Genomic DNA, 17,360 nt, shown 5'->3' on the forward strand with positions numbered 1-17,360 from the left:
GAAATGCACTCTTTCTTAACATTCAGACTGTTTCGACATCCACTTAGATAGCTCTGTAAAAAACAGGAGGTCAAAAAAAAAAAAAAAAAACCAAAGAAGAGAGGCAGGAGGAGGGAGGAAGAAAAGACATGCTTAGTTGCTAACCGAGACTTTTGTGCAGGACAAACTTGGAGAAGCAGACGCCGTTTGCATTCTATCACTGGGACAAAGCTGCGCTTGTTCTCCTGGGCAGGAGAGCTCCCAGTTTGGATCTGTGCCTTTACATGGTGCTCAGTGTTTTTCCTGTCTAAACCCTGTACTTTCTTCAATGTTATCTTTGCAAAGGAAAATTAGATAACCCCGTGTCCCCAGACTAGATCCTATTTGTTTGAATAGGAAAGGCTAATATTTTTCTACATGCTCTGCATCAGTGTCTGTGGACACTTGGTTTGTTGGTTAAGACAGACCCCTTCAAGCTCTGGGAATCTCGCTGGCTACCTTTCAGGAGCCAGAAGCCTCATGGGGATTTTGAACCATCATCCCCAGTGCTACGTGAGAAGTCTGTGTTCTTTAGCAAGAGCAAAAGATAGATTTACCATGTCTACATATAATTAACTTGCCTGTATTTTATTTGAGAGACAGTGAGAGGGAGAAAGTTCCCATTTACTAGTTCGCTCCCCCAAATGGCCATATGGTTCCCAGATAGAGCCCAGAATTCAACCGAGGTGTCCCACGTAGGCGGCAGGACCCCAGTTACTTGAGTCATCACTCCTCTCCACTAGCAGCAAGCTGAAGTCAGGGGCGGGAGCTGGGAACGGAACCCAGGCACATTGATGCGGGCATCTTAACCACCAAATAAAACACCCACCTGAAGTTAATTAATCTTTAAATGTGACGTTTCATGAAGACTTTTCTTCTTAATTTCCCTTCTCTTACCTCCACTGTCTGTGTTACTTCTGTCTTCTACCCAGCCACTACCAAATGAACTCCCCAAACTCCTTGCCACCTCCACTTAAAGACCATGTTTAATTAATCATTACTTGTAGAATCTCTGCCCCCTTCATTTGTTTCTACATTCCCATTGGTGGAGGTTGATGCCTGTCACATTATAGCCCTGCCCCTGCTTACGACCAGAGGCTCCACCTTTCCAGGAGTTCCCAATTGACACCCCAGGAAACAAGAATGGCTGCAGAAACATGTCACTAAGACAACAACTTTTCCAAGTGAACAAACTCTCTACTGAGACACGTCAGCCAAATCTTCTCGGGGTAACTCTGCCCCATCCACTATCTTTAACAGTTTGATTGTTAAAGCTTATGATTAGACCCCAATCTCCATTTTTCAGCATCTTCTCTTCAAACACATGTGTTTAGTTACCCAATGCCAGCTTGCTTCCCAGCTCCTAGAAGACTTATCACAGGCATTTATACTTATGCATATGGGACGACTATTATGTTAAAATCCTCATTTGGAGAAATTAATTCGTGGACTAACTGGCTAGCTCTGGACCACAATCTTGTGATTCAGATGCAACAAATGCCCGCAATAAAACTATTGATTGCCATGTGCCATGGATCTTTGGAATTTCTGGAAAACAGTTGAAATTTTGAATGATAATTTGCAAGTGGCCATGGTCTAACTTAGTTTAAAACTGTAAGTGAGGGGACAGTGTTTCACCCTGCAATTAGGATGCCACTTAGGATATCCATATTCCATATTCCATATCAGAGTACGTGGGTTCGAGTCCCAGCTCCAGCTACTAACTCCAGCTTCCACCTAGTGCACACCCAGGAAGATGGCAGTGATGGCTCAGTAATTGGGTTCCTGACATCCACATGGGAGACCTGAATTGCCTTTCTGGCTCCTGGTTTCAGCCTGGCTCAGTTCCCACTATTGTGGGCATGAGAGGAGTGAACCAACAGACAAAAGACCTCTCTGTCTCTCTGTGTCTCTTTCAAATACATAAAATTACCTAATAAAAATGACAATAAAATAAAACTTGAAATGAGCAGAATGTTCTACATTATATACTTTCCCTCAATTAAAGCACTTAAAATTGTGGCTACAGGGGCTGCCGCTGTGGCACAGCAGGTCAAGCCACCGTCTGCAATGCTTGTACCCTATATGAGCACTGGTTCAAGTCCCAGCAGCTCTACTTCCTATCCACCTCTCTGCTAACGTGCTTGGGAAAGTAGCAGAGGATGGCCCATGTGCTTAGATCCCTACACCCAGGTGGGAGACCCAAATGAAACTCCTGGTTTCTGGCTTCAGGCTAGCCCATCCTTGGCCATTGCAGCTGTTTGGGGAGTAAATCAGTGGATGAAAGACTGTCTCTCTCTCTCTAACATTGACTTTCAAATAAAAATAAATCTTAAAAAAAAAAAAACTTTAGCTATAAAGATCAGACAGAAACATGGGAAATGTTTAAATGCAACATTAAATTAAAAATCAAGATACAAAATTGTCCTTAAATTTTGATTATAAACATGGAAAGAAGAATAGCTAAATAGTTGCTCTGAGTGCAAAGACTATAAAGAATTATACCTGAATACATTAGTAGCTGCTTTAGAGTGTTGGATTGTGGGTAATTTTTTTCTTTTCTATATTTTTATAAGATTAGCTTCATAATTAATTACATTCATAAATTTAAAAATGAATGAATCATAATAAAAAATTGGAACCTGGTTAGGAGTGGAACCCATCTGTTTGCTTTGTCACTTTTAACCACACAGACTCTCTCTACTAATTTAAAACCATAATTTCCCAGAAGATGAACATGACTATAGTTTTGTGATTTATTTGGATCTTGCTAATCTTGCATCGGAATTTTTGCATAAATCTATGTAAACTCAGTTTAAACTGCTTTACGAGGCCAGGGCAAACGTAATGTCACTAAATTTAAAATTTGTTGAGGCCTCCTGGGGAAGGCCCTGCATGATTCAGATCTAAGCTAAGTACGGCAGCAAAAGTGATCTTGCCACCTTTCTAGGCCACAGTTACCTCGAAAAAACTCCAGACCCAGGTAGCTGCCGTGGAATGAACAGATCTTAGGTATTCTCCTGAGAAAATATAAGCTCCAAACGCCTGCTGACTCGTATGTACTTATACCCACAGCCCAGAAGGCTTCGTGAGAGAAACAATAATGAAACTGGACTATGCAAGTGCATTTTCATGCTCTCCCTTTGACAAGCTCTTTGAAAATTCAGCAACTCCTGTGGCTTTTGACTTCTGCGAGGCCCTGGGTTTGAGCCCATCTTTCCACAGCTCCACACCCATCATTGTACAATTCGTCCAAAAGAGTGAAAACGTGGACTTCATCTCCAAGAACTTTTCCCGTGAAAGTTACACAGAAAGGACTCTGGTCAGTTGTGGTCTCCAGCCTCCCTGATCTATCAGCCTAGATTTCCTGTATTGCCGCAGTCAGTTTAAAATCTTAGTGGAACTGTGTCAATCTCTATTAACAAACATGGTTCCAACATACAAATCCAATCATGCTATAAAATCTATCATGTCAAGGGGTAAAATCATAACCCAGAGAGTCCATTAGGTAGAATACTAAACAGGGCAGGCGAAGACTAAACAGGGGTAGACATTGTGCAGCAGCCTAAGCTGTCACTTGGGATGCCTACATCCCATACCAGAGTACCTGAGATCAAGTCCAGGTTCTTCTGCTTCTTATGCAACTTCCTGCTAATGTGCCTGGGGTTGTGGGGGTGGGAAACAAGTACTAGCTCAAGTACTTGAACCCTTGCCATCCATGTCAGAGACCTGGATGGAGTTCCAGGCTCTTGGCTTCAGCCAGGCCCAGCCCCAGCTATTGTGGGCATATGCAGAATGAACCAGCAGATGGAAGATAAATATCTCTCTGTCTCTGTCTCTGTCTCTTCATCCATGCCTTAAAATTAATTAATTAAAACTTTTTTAAAACAAATATTAAACTGTCACTCTGTTATAATACTTTCAATTTCTCAACAGCAAACAGTCCCATTAACATGTAAAGGAGCAGGGTTTAGTAGGGTTTATGGCTTTGCCCCACCCCCACCGTACACCTGCCACTACATCCAGGTGGTTCTAAGAGCTGAAATTTGATTCCGGGAAAAGGTCCTCCTTGGGAAAATAATGGAAACACACTAAGCGTATAAAATTTCAAACCAGATTTTTACCCATTTGTCAGCTGCTCATTTTACTCACCAGATGCTCTCCCTCTGCCTAGCTGTGGCAGAACTTCAAGACTACAGAGCTGGACTAGAACTGTCTATAAAAGGCTCATACATACAACAATGTTCATTGCAGCACTCATTCACAATAGCCAAAAAGTGGAAGCGACTCCCAACTGTCCATTAATAGATAAACAAAATGTGATATTCACTCACACATGCAACTGAATATTAGTCAGCCATGAAAAGGAAGGAACAAATTTCTGATTTGTTTGATCTTGCTAATACTACAGAGGAGTTTTCTGAAGAGTTGCTTAAACCCAATTTAAGCCACCTTATGAGACCAGAACTAGCCTAAACCTGCTAAATTATGGACTGTTGCAGCCTCCTGGTGAGGAATGGCTTGATTCAGATCTAAGTTAGGTACAAAGTCAACAACCATATGGCTGCCTTTCTAGGGACAACAATGTGGATACTGTTTGAAGCCACTGACATGAAGTGCATAAAGTAAGAAAACTCATGGACAGAAAGTGAAATAGAGGTGAAATAGGGTCTGAGGGCCAGGTACAATGGGGAGTTTTTGTTAATAGGTATAGAGTTTGTATTTGGAATGATACAAAAGTCTTGGAAAGTGATAGTGTTGATGGTTGCACATTATAAATATACTACCTATTCACATACTTAAATGCCTAATTGTGTATTATGGAGATTTTATGACAAAATTTAGAAAACTGAGGCTTGAAAGATGACATATTTTGGATAAAAAGAAATGAATGCAACTTAAAGTCTCCTATGTGGCACATTTCTGTCACACTTCTCTCACCTTTGTGGTCTTTCTTGGCAGAACGTCTTCAAAAGATTCCAGGGAGTGTCTCTTCCTTTGCGAGTGAGAAGCCTAAAGACTAGTATCAGAAAACTAGTAATGAATTGCCCATGCTCACCCTCAGTTGAGACCTACAATGAAGATGCCCTTGCTTGCATTCTATCTTTTAGCCCAAAAACCTATATCTCCTGACTTCAAGGTTATGAGTCACTGACCTTGTGCTCCAAAGAAGGAATATGTGTTCCTAATTTAGTTTTATTTCCCTGCCTTCCACATGGCCAAAGCTCGCAGCATGGAGGCACCGTGCCATGCACACATCCCTCGCTCAGTAAGCGAGTTTTCATCATCATTAAAAATAATTTATTATTCACATCTCTGTTTCCAAGGCAATAATCATACCAAAAGGGACATAAAGACAACCAGATGGAGATTCTTGATTTTATGATTGAAGAGATGCATGACAAATAATAATTCCTTAGCAACAGATTAGTTAGGAGGGGGGGTGAACAAGGATGTCTGGGGGCAGGGAGGATTCCTGAGGAGATCACTGCTGATCCTGGGGGATCAGAATGCGTGCAAACTTAGGGATTACTTCCCCACTCTGGTTTTTACAGCTCTCCAGGGAGGAGGCGTGCTAGCTAATAAAGCAGCACTGGACCTGCTGGGGTGGGAAGACTTGAATGCGTGGTTCTTACTCACAGAAATGTGGGTTTCTGAACTCTTTATACTGCACGTACTCAGATTTCAAAGGAATGTCCTCTCTAAGGTCCATTCTAACCCCACAAGATGGACCAGCGCAGCATTTCCCAAACCTGCTTTCCAGGGAATTGAGGCCTCCATGATGCACCCCCAGGAAAGTGTTTTGTAGTCAGTTAACTTAGGAAATTCTGAATAAAGTCTCCCATTTGAAGATTGACTTTGCACTATAGCGAGCATTCTAACTCCTCTCTTTCCTGTACAGGCAGCAGCCACTCCTTCCCTTGGCTTTAATTCCATGTAGGAAGTGTACACTTCCAAGCTCCACTAGGAAACGTGTCCAGGTAACTGGCCTCAGCCAATGAGAGGCCAGAAAACATCACATACACCACATCCAGGTAGCAGCTATAAATATGCTTGAATTGCCCAGCTCAACTTTTTCATTCCTACCCTCAGCCAGGCAAAGGGTATCCCAAAGAGGAGCTGCTCCTCCAAGACAAAGAAATGTGGAGCCCAGCCAGGCCAAGCCAACCATCCCAGAAGCAAGGAATAATGTCAGGAGAAGCAGTGAGCTCTCAAGAATAATAAATGCCCACTATTCCTGAGGAAACTTCTAGAAGGCAGAAGATAAGATTCACCGAACCAGGAAACAATGGGGGAGAATTTGGCAAAAGGACAGACGGTGAGCATTTGTTTAACTGAGGAATTAGGATTAGAGTCAGGACGAGGACATGGACAAGCATGTAAATGTTCTAGAAAGGACTCACACAAAGATGATGGGGACACAGAAAAAGAACACGGGAGCCAAGCTGAAAGGGGTTTCCCCAGGCAAATCTTAGATAATCTGAACATCAGAATAAATGGATGGAAATCCATTTAATAAAATAAGAATCTACAAGTAGAGAGTGAAAAAGAAGATGGCCAACAAACACATGAAAAAGCTGCTCGGGATCATTAGCCACCAGGGAAATGCAAATAAAAACCACAGTGAGGTATTATATTACTCCAGTGAGACTGGCCATTATTAAAAAGACCAAAAAAAAAAAAAGAGAGAGAGAGAGAAAATAGAAGCCTAATACACTGTCAGTGGGAATGCAAATTAGTATAGCCCTTATGGAAAACAGTATGGAGATTCCTCAAAAAACTAAAAACAACTCTACAATATGACCCGGCTAGCCCACGTCTGGGAATATATCCAAAGGAAATGAAGTCAGCCCATGAAAGGGGCACCTGCACTCCCACGTGTCCTGCAGCCCAACTCACAACAGCAAGATATGGAATCTACCTAAGTGTCTGTCAATGGATGGATGGAAAGAGAGAATGCAAATATACACAGATGGAATATTATTGAGCCATAAAAAGGAATAAAATCCTAACATTTGCAACAAAAGAGATAGAACTGGAGATCATAGGCTAAGTGACTTAAGCCAGACTTAGAAAGAAAAATACAGCATGTTTTCTCTCATATATGGAAGCTTATACATATATACTAAAAAAATTTTCCAGACTTTCATAGGTTGATTTTTTGGTAAAATACAACAAACATTAATTTCTACAAAAGCTTTTAAAAAAATAAAACAGACTAAAAAAGAGAAGAATGGAGAGAACTCTTGGCTAAAGCTGAATTAAGAGCAATGAATGTAAAAGCTGTGTGTGCCCTCTGCGTCTCCACCTCCACTCTCACCGCTTTCCCGGCTGCCATCTGTACGCTCGTGTGCACTGGCCTTGGAGAGCAGAGGAAGCAACCTTGTGACCAGAAGTGACTAAAAACAACTGACTTCCCAAGGGGTTTTACAGTGAGAGGAGCCAAGGAGAAGAAATACAGAACGAAATAAAAAGCGAGCAATGGACAAACCAGAGGCAACAGGATAAGAGATGTTGGTAAGACCCAGCGACAGGAACATGGATTCTCTGACCTGCTGACAACAGACATCTGAAAGCAAAGCGGCAGAGGACTGCCCTGCGAGGCTGGGGCCCCTGCGGGCACTGAGCAAGACTAACAGTGATGCTGCCTGAGCCGCCGTCACTTCCCCTGGAATCAGCAGACATCAATCATCCATCACGGAGCTCCTTCCGACAGCTCCTGGGTGCACCCTCAGGATCCTTCTCAACACAACAACCCCTTGGTGTTTAATCCAAGGTAAGGAACATCTTCTCCGTGGGTGTGAGAGCTTTATGAGGTTGAGGGCAGGAAGTGGGAGAAATCAAGGAAGGGAAGACAGCGCGCTGGGGCTCAGGGCAGGGACCCTGCTGGCAACAGACTTAAACTAGAAACATTTTAGATTTTTCCACCCAAACTACAATGAAACTTTTAGCAACTATAAGAATCTGGTGCTTTAAAGTTGAAATCCCTTCCCAGCTATAAAGAATAATTCTTTCTCCAAGCAGTCCAGAAAGCTGGAACTTAGCTCTGGAATTCCAGAAAAAGCATGCCTGACTTTTACTAATTCTACCTGTGCGCTGAGAGGTTTATGGTCAAATCTAACCCAAACACCGATCAAAAGCTGGCCCATGGCGTTTACACTTCCAGCTTAAACTGTGCCGGCTCCAAGAGAAATAAAATTCTACCAGCTTCCCATGATCCCTGAAGTCACAGGAGGCTGGCACTGTGAGCTGTGAGCACGGATGTCTCAGGGAAGCAGAGTGAGGAGGACGCAGAAGGGCCGGGAAGGTCGCTCAGGAAGGCTGGGCGGCCGGCCCCCTTCTCTCAAATCCCATGCTCATCTGCATGGGTGCTCCAGGATCACAGATTCTCCTCTGAAAACTCACTTTGGTGACTCGACAGGAAGGTCACCATTGGCGCTGAGACACTCACCTAGAGCAGAGGTCAGCACACTTTATCTTCTGTCAAGGGTTGGGGGCAGATACTTCCACCTTTGCAGGTCATACGGCCTTTGTAGCAACTACCCAACTCTGCCATTGTAGCGAGAAAGTGGCCACAGATGGTACCTGAACAAACGGCGGTGACTGTGTTCTGGGTAAACTTTACCATAGCAGGCATGCAGCTGGATTTGGGCCACAGCCAGTTAGCTGAGCCCTGGTCACAGTGTGCTGAGTCTTTGCAAGGCCTGAGCCCTGGTCACAGTTGACAGCCTTGGTCATAATTTGCCAAGCGTGGGTCCCAGTTGACAGATCCCTGGTCAGAGTTTGCTGAATCCTGGTTACAGACTGCAGAGCCCTCAGTGCAGATGAGTTGCAAAAGAGTTTTCCAGGTGCAGCTGCCAACTTCCACCCCACGTCTGTTTTGAGACTTTTCTGCCCGACGATTCCTAACACACCTTTGTTTTAAAATCCACAGGGATGTTCATGTGCTGTAGGAGGAATTATTGCCTCCCGATTTTCTTATTTTCAAAATGACAGGGGCCCCACAGGGGTTTAGCTTGCCAGCAATCTCTCTGCGCAAGGGAGCCCCAGAGAAAAGGCTCCTAATGCACCATTAACATGTCATCGCTGGACACGCTTGTTTGCACCCTATGCTCGGGTTTGCTGGAAAAGCTCATATTTGCCTTTCCATGCCTCACCCTGCAGTCTGAGGGCTGCAGGCCCTTAGCATGGGACATATTTAAATTGTCAAAAGATGTCAACAAGTTGCAGGGACAGCCTCACACTGGCAGCAATTACTGGAGGGCAGTGATCAATGGGAGTCTTTTGTTGGCTCTGCAGGATCCCTACTGACTCAGGAAGAACGTGTCCCAGTGGTTTAGGCAAAAACTGAAATGGACAAGCAGTTTTGCCCTAGCAACTCGAAAGTCACAAACCTACACTTGCCCCATTAATTACCCGTGCCCCAAAGACAGGGGCTATGGTCGTCCAGTGTCTGCCGTCTGCTTGGGCAGAGACTCACAGAGGATCTATTCACAGCACCAGGAAAAGCATCCTTCTTGCTTTCTGGGAAGCGTGATTGCCTTATTCCACCGGGAGTCCTTCTGTGAACAGGTGAGGGACCCTGTGACAGCCACTTGGAAAGGGAGAGATTTGAAACCTGGTCATGGTTTTCGACTGTGGAGATTGTATTCATTTGGCACAACGACCTGGCAAATGACTCCAGTGTGAAGCAGAAATCTCCATGGTCCACAGCACCCATGTGGATTTGCTTTTCTGCTTTGCATTTTTTATTTTTACAGTTTCATGCTTAAAAGTTGTGTGCCAGAGTGAGCATTGTGGCACAGTGGATTAAGCCTCCACTTGGGATGCTTGCATCCCACATTAGAGTGACTGGTTCCAATACTGGCTATTCCACACTTCCAATCCAAATTCCTGCTGATGCACCTGGGACACAGCAGGTCATGGCCCAAGTGCTTGAGTTCCTGCCACCCACTTGGGAGCCCCAGATGGAGTTCCTAACTCATGGCCTGCACTAGCCCCAGCTGTAGGCATTTGGGCAGTGAACCAGTAGATGGAAGACCTCTCTTTCTGTCTCCCTCTCTCTGTCTCTGTCATTCTGCCTTTCAAATAAATAAATAACTTTTTTTAATTGCATGCCTTGTATAGAAAAATCTACGGTTGGGAGCTGCTGGGGCCGGTGCTGTGGCGTAGTGGGTAAGACCACTGTCTGCAGTGCTGGCATCCCAGCTACTCCACTTCTGATCCAGTTTTTTGCTATGGCCTGGGAAAGAAGTAGAAGATGGACCAAGTCCTCAGGCCCCTGAAGCCGTGAGGGAGACCTGGAAGAAGCTCCTGGCTCCTGGCTTCGGATCAGTGCAGCTCCGGCTGTTGCAACCAACTAGGGAGTGAACCAGCAGATGGAAGACCTCTCTCTCTCTCTCTCTCTGCCTCTCTTTCTCTGTGTGTGTGTGTAACTCTGACTCTCAAATAAATAAATCTTTACAGTTGGGAGCTGGACACAGAATATACTTGGATCTTCTTCCAACCCATTTAAAAAAAAAAAAAAATGTACCTTGGCCAGCGCCGCGGCTCACTTGGCCAATCCTCTGCCTGTGGCGCCGGTACTACAGGTTCTAGTCCCGGTTGGGGCAACTATCACAGTTGTTCTTCTTCCAGTCCAGCTCTCTGCTGTGGCATGGGAGGGCAGTGGAGGATGGCCCAAGTGCTTGGGCGCCTGCACCCACGTGGGAGACCAGGAGGAGGCACCTGGCTCCTGGCTTTGGATCAGCGCAGCGCCAGCCATAGCAGCCATTTGGGGGATGAACCAACGGAAAAGGAAGACCTTTCTCTCTGTCTCTCTCTCTCACTGTCTAACTCTGCCTGTTTAAAAAATAATGTACCTAGTGTTGTTCTTTCAAATAAGGAGTCAAAAATCTCATTCCACTTGATACTACCTTTCCCAGATTTGCCCTCACTATTCACAGAGTTAAGTGCCATCCCACCAGGAAGCCCTGTCCACCTAAAAGCTAGGAGTAGTCTCTCCTGAAACTGACCTTCCAAAGGAACTTCCTGCGCCCTCCAGTGCATCACTTCAGGGCATTTTTTGGGCTTCCATGTGCACCTGCCTCATTCTCAGCTCCTCAGCTGTCTTCCTTGGGAGAGGACCCAGGTCCCTCTCATCCAGTGTCCAGGACTGAGCCTCAGATGACACAGGTGCTGCATTGACATGCCCTGAATGACGAGCAGAGCTCCTGCTTCTGCCTCGGGCACTCAAGGGACCATCATCCTTGGCACAGTCAGCCCTGGAGTGAGTGTATGGCTTCCCCTCCAGTGAAGACAGATCAACCAAGGCTTCACCGAAAAATCAACATCAGCTTCTTCTGTGGAGCTTGTAAGAGCAGTGGAAACGAGAAAGTCTTGATGAACCGAATTCCAGAGAGCAACGGTCCCTGCACGCAGGGCAACAGCAAGCCGCCTGGAAAATGGTCGTGCCATATCATCTTGCTCACCCGCAGTGGGACCCTGCGCTTGGAACCACACTGGAAGACACAGGGAAGCCAAGACCACTTGGCCAAACAAGAGTCCCTTGGGGCTCCCCCATGGCAGCTCCAGCAGGGGCCCCTGTGCACCCTGGGTCAATTTCTCACCCCCTAGAACACCCTTTTCAGAAGAGAATTCCCGCCAGAGTCCAGGGGCAGAGAGCTGGCGCACTGCCTGGAGAGGAGAACAGATGATGATGAACAAGGCCGGTGGGCAGCAAAGACCCTCGGGCTCCAGGATCACCGAGAGCCTAGGTCCACAGGGGCGTCCAGGACACAGAAGGACATCCAGCCAGAGGAAGAACTCCCATTTAGAAACTGGCTTTGTGGGGAGGTAATTATGTCACAAAGTAAATTTTAAGCATAAGAATGGACAGCCATTTCCAAATCTGAAATGACACCACGTACCTTTAGAGCCATCTCTGTCCTCAGGCAGTGAAGTTAATTATTCGATGAAGGGCCTGGCTTTCTACTCTTACTGCGTGTAATCTGGTCTTCTGGAACTTGCACAGCTATGGGCCTTCATTGTTGGGTGGAACATCATGGGTATTACCAGGAGTGCAGTTGCAACCACTCAGCAGTATCGACAGGCTCAGAAGATGTGTGGACACAGGGAAACACCTTCCTCCCCAGCAGAACTGGCAGTCAGTGAGGTCCTGGGAGCAGTGTCGGCAGGAAATCCCCACCAGGAAGCTTTACCTGGTCTGTGGGTTTGCCATCACCTGAACTGCCAGTATTTCTTATGTAGTAGACAATAGGCAACAACACACATGTTATGTACAATCAACAATGTGCACTCCACTGGCTCAGTTTGCCAACCTATCTGACAGAAATAGCAACATTTACAGATGTCACATAAAAACTTTTTCCTGTAATTGTGAAATGAAATTCAATGATAAAAGGCATTATAATAATAATAATAGCCAAAACACCAGAAGAATTCAAGATGTGGGAAAACAGACTTGGTGTACAAAGGAGATGACTATGCCCTATGGACGTTATTCATGAAAAAAAAAAAAGTAATAACGTGAGTACGGAGAGTGAGAAAAAAAATTTGAACTAATAGAAGGTAGAATAGAAACAGTGCTGACCTAAAACCTTGGCAGAGTTCTCCCTGCTTCTGGGGACTGTAGGAATTTCCCCAGATTGGTCAACCTCACAAATCACTCAGTTCCTGACAAAGTGAGCTTAACTCTGTGGAAGATTTATGTCCCAATGGCTCTACCAGTGATGCTAGCTCTTAGCCTGTAGGGTTCAAAGTCCCTTCTGCAAATCTGATAAAAGTCTATAGTTCTGGTGTTCAATTAAAGCTCACCTAGGCGCATCACTATAGCAGCAACAACAATTATAACGATTACATGTAGCAAGGAGAGGGCACTTTGGGGCCACTCTGTCACGTGCTTTGCATGCACTAATCCCACCTGGCAGGTATGATTTTCCCCATCTTACAGAGGACTACAAAAATGTGAAGATGGGGTGGGCATTTGGCCTAGCAGCTAAGACACTGGTTAGGACACCCATGTCCCACATCAAAGTGCCTGGGTTCAATTCCTGGCTTTGGCTCCTGACTTCGGCTTCCTGCTAAGGCAGAACCCTGGATTCAGCAGCAGTAACTCAAGTAGGCGGGACCCTGCCATCCACATGGGAGACCTGGGTTGAGTTTCAGCTCCTGGCTTCAGCTCTGGCCCAGCCATGACTATCGCTGGCATCTGGAGAGTGAACAAACCAATAGGATCTCTCCCCTCTCCCACTCAAATTTTTTTAAAAATTTTTTATCTTGAAGAAGTTGAGTAACTCAACTCAAACACTTACTGATAACTGTAGAGGTTCCTAGACCCGGCTCCCAAACCCATGGACCACCGAGCATTCATCCCTGGTTAGGAGGCATTAGGAGTCCTGCCCTCTGCAAACGGAACAGGTACACACAGAGCTCTTCAAGATGGCCTATTACTACAGCCATTACAGAGAACAGTATGGGGATTCCTTAAAAAGTGAAAAATAGATCTACCACACCACCCAGCTATCCCACTTCTGGATATCCAAGGGAAAAGATATTATCATATGAAAGAGATGTCTGCAGGTCCATGTTCACTATAACACTGTTCACAGTGACCAAGATACGGAGTCAACCAAGACATCAATCAATGAAAGAATAGATATTAAAAATGTGGGGTATATACACCATGGAATAGTATTCAGCCATGAAAAAGAATGGCAACATGGGTGAAACTGGAAGACATTATATTAAGTAAGATAAGCCAGACACAGAAAAACAAATATCACATGCCCCTTCTCATGTGTGGAAGCTCGGAAAAGCTTATCTGAACCCAGAACGATGATTGGCAGATGCACAGAAGGCGGTGGGAGGAGGGACAGGGGAGGTTGGACAATGGGTACCAAAACGCAGCGAGGGAGGAGTACATTCCGGTGTTCCCTGGCACAGTGGAGCAACTACCATTCGTGGTCATGTACTTTAGGAGGAACTAGAAGAGAGGAGCTTGACGGCTCCAAACATTAAGAAGTAACAAGGAAATGGAAATTCCAGTTAGTGATTGGATTAGTACATGCCTCATACATGTGCTGAAATAATAGAGAGGACCCCACAAAAATGTAGAACTATTATACATTCATCCAAAATATTTTTGAAATTAGGACTGGCCTTGTGGTGCAGCAAGCTAAGCTGCCACCTGCAAAGCCAGCACCCGGTATTAGAGCCCCAGTTCAAGTCCTGGCTGCTCCACTTCTGATCCAGCCCCCTTCTAATGTGCCAGGGAAGGTAGCCGTGATGGCCTCCCTTGGGTTCCTGCCACTCAGTGGGAGACCAGGATGGAGTTCTTGGCTCCTGGTCTCAAACTGGTCTAGACCTGAAATTTGTTCCCATTTGGGAAATGAACCAAAGATAGAAGCTCTCTCTCTTTCTCCCTCCCTGCCTTTCAAATAAATCTTTAAAACAAAATTAATAACGAAAAAGTATCCTGAATTCAGAGCTCATTCTAAAATATCAAACTAATGCACCCAAACGTGTATGTGGGTGTGAATTTCCATGTCTAGGAATCCACCATTTTTGGTTTTGATGCTCCATTCTGCTTATGACTAGGAACTGGCTCACCTCTCCCAGTTCTGCAATGTGGTGAGACACTAACATGGCACATTCATGCCCCTCACACACTCATCAGACACAGGTCACAAGCCAGTGGCCATGAACCCCTGCACTAATCCCAGGGAGGCATCCCATAACATGCTGCCAGCACATACACAGGTTCCCAGTCCTCGCCTGCCACTGGTAATGAGTCACACCCAACCTTGGGCCTCGGGACCCCTCAGATCTTTCACTGACCACCTCTCTGTCACTGGACTGGTCTTGGGTGGGGGTGTAGTCATAGGCCACGGTGACATCAGAAGTGTGGCCCTGGGCTTGGCCAAGTGGCCTGAGGGCAGGGGATAATGTGAGGTGTCACTGGAAAACCTCAAGAGCTGTCACCAAGAGTGCCCCCGGCCCTTCTGCAGGCCCACCCAGGTAAGGTGCAACATCTGCCCAGAGGCTGTGCTGCAGGGACCCAACCCTGGTCCAGACAGTTTTGCAGAAGATTCCATCATTGTCTCATCAACCTGCCAAAGGGAAGTTCAACCCAAGAAGGAAGTCAGACTTCCGCCAGGTTCCAAGCGTCGCTCAGTGGCAAAGCTGCCTTAGAAACAGAGTGCTGGGGCGCTTCAAAAGTTCATGGAAAATGGAAGAAAAAAATAACTTTTATATTTATTTATTTTCATTTTATTTGAAAGGCAGAGAGACAAGAGAGCCAGAAACACAGAGACCTTCCATCTGCTGGTTCACTCTCCAAGTGCTTGCAACAGCCAGGTAGGCTGGACCAGGCCAGAGCCAAGAGCCCAAAATTCAGTCTGGCTCTCCCACAGGGACAGGGACCCAAGTACTTGAGCCTTCACCTGCTGCCTCCCAGGGTGTGGATTAGCGGGAAACTAGAATCAAGAGCAAAGTCAGCACTTAATCCCAGAGACTCGAACATGGGATGCAGGAATCCCAAAGAGCATCTTAACTCTAGAGCCAAATACTGCATGAAAAAATAAATTCATTTTCATGCAAAAATTTTTTTGAAATGCACATACAATTTCATAATACACATTTTCCATGGACTTTTCAAAAACCCCTTGTATCCATGGATTTCAAAATACTTTTACACCAAAATTAACTTATCTTTTCATTCTGTTTCCCCAGTGTTTTGAAGTGGCCTCATAGTTCTCTCTCTTTCCCAACAAGGACTTGAAGTTCAGGTGGTAATGATAGAAATTGCCAGGAGTGATCCATTTCTCTGTGGGAACTCCTAAGAGCTGGCAGCAGTGCTAAACAAGTAAGTTTTCTGGGGTGGGCATTGGGATGCAGCAGGTTAAGACACTACCCGGGACACCCACACTCATATCAGAGTGCCACTTTGAGCTCTGGCTCCTCTGCTTCTGATTCAATCCCTGCCAATGCGCCCTGGGAAGCAGCAAATGACAACCTAAGAACTTGGGTCCCTGCCACCCACATGAGACATACACAGATGGAGCTCCTGGTTCCTGCCTTCAGCTTGGCCCAGTTCCAGCTATTATGGGCATTTAAAGAGTAAACCAAGGCCGGCGCCGTGGCTCAATAGGCTAATCCTCCACCTTGCGGCGCCGGCACACCGGGTTCTAGTCCCGGTCAGGGCGCCGGATTCTGTCCCGGTTGCCCCTCTTCCAGGCCAGCTCTCTGCTATGGCCAGGGAGTGCAGTGGAGGATGGCCCAGGTGCTTGGGCCCTGCACCCCATGGGAGACCAGGAAAAGCACCTGGCTCCTGGCTCCTGCCATCGGATCAGCGCGCTGCGCCGGCTGCAGCGGCGGCCATTGGAGGGTGAACCAACGGCAAAGGAAGACCTTTCTCTCTGTCTCTCTCTCTCACTGTCCACTCTGCCTGTCAAAAGAAAAAAAAAAAAAGAGTAAACCAGTGGATGGAAGATTTCTTTCTCTCTCTCTTTCTCTCTGTTTTCCTCTCTCTTTTTGTCTCTCTCACAGCTCCCCAACCCATTACTCTGCCATCCAATTAAATAAATAAGTGAAGCTTTAAAAAAAAGTACAGAAAATTTTTTTAAAAGATAAGCTTTTCACCCAATGCAGAGCTGAGTTCTGCACCACACACACACACACACACACACACACTGATTCCCTGTTCAAATTTCTCTGGCTAAGGAAAAAAAATGTAAGTGTTAGGAAAACTCAACTGAAAAACATCAGAGAGATAGCATCTTGGGGTTTTTGAAAATCACTGTGAAGGAAAGGAGTTAACCATAATCGGCCATTTCACCCAGCAGGAAAAATAAAATAGCCAGGTAGAGCCAAGACACCTTTTCCAAACACCATCCTGGAGGTGCTGACTGCCACCCAACTTTCCCAAGTTATCCGTTGTTGATTTGTTGATTTGCTACAGAATCAGACACATGTGGCCGAGGAAAACCCCAGGACTGCAGGGAGCTGGGCAGAGAATTCAAAACCGAGCCTGGCTGAGGATGGGGCCCACGGCCAGGAACTCAGCCCCGGCTCCCCTTCCCCGCCGCGCTGTTCCGTGTTGGTCATACCACTTTCCTTATTGATGTAAAACAAGTTTTGTTTTCTTTTCCAGAAAGAATGCTGCCAATCGCCAGAGGCAGACGTGTTTGTCAAGCTGTGTATCTTGAAGTCTGACATAAAATTTGTGGCCTTTGGTGCGGCTGAAAAACATTCTGTCAACACCGAGAAGAGAGCGGCCCCTGGCGCTGGCCTCCGCCCAGGGGGAGCAGGGGGATGGACAAAAACTTGACTTCAGGCCAAAA

At 45.9% G+C, this 17,360-nt stretch overlaps 1 long non-coding RNA gene across 1 annotated transcript; it reads left to right on the plus strand.

The window, feature by feature from the left end:
- Nucleotides 1-7,509: 7,509 nt before the first annotated feature.
- Nucleotides 7,510-10,501, plus strand: LOC138845800 (uncharacterized). The gene is made up of 2 exons (XR_011382962.1): nt 7,510-7,795; nt 10,248-10,501. It is a non-coding gene; the product is annotated as an uncharacterized lncRNA (long non-coding RNA).
- Nucleotides 10,502-17,360: the final 6,859 nt, after the last annotated feature.

Source organism: Oryctolagus cuniculus, chromosome 16, assembly GCF_964237555.1.
Source record: "Oryctolagus cuniculus chromosome 16, mOryCun1.1, whole genome shotgun sequence".
Classification (NCBI taxonomy): domain Eukaryota; kingdom Metazoa; phylum Chordata; class Mammalia; order Lagomorpha; family Leporidae; genus Oryctolagus; species Oryctolagus cuniculus.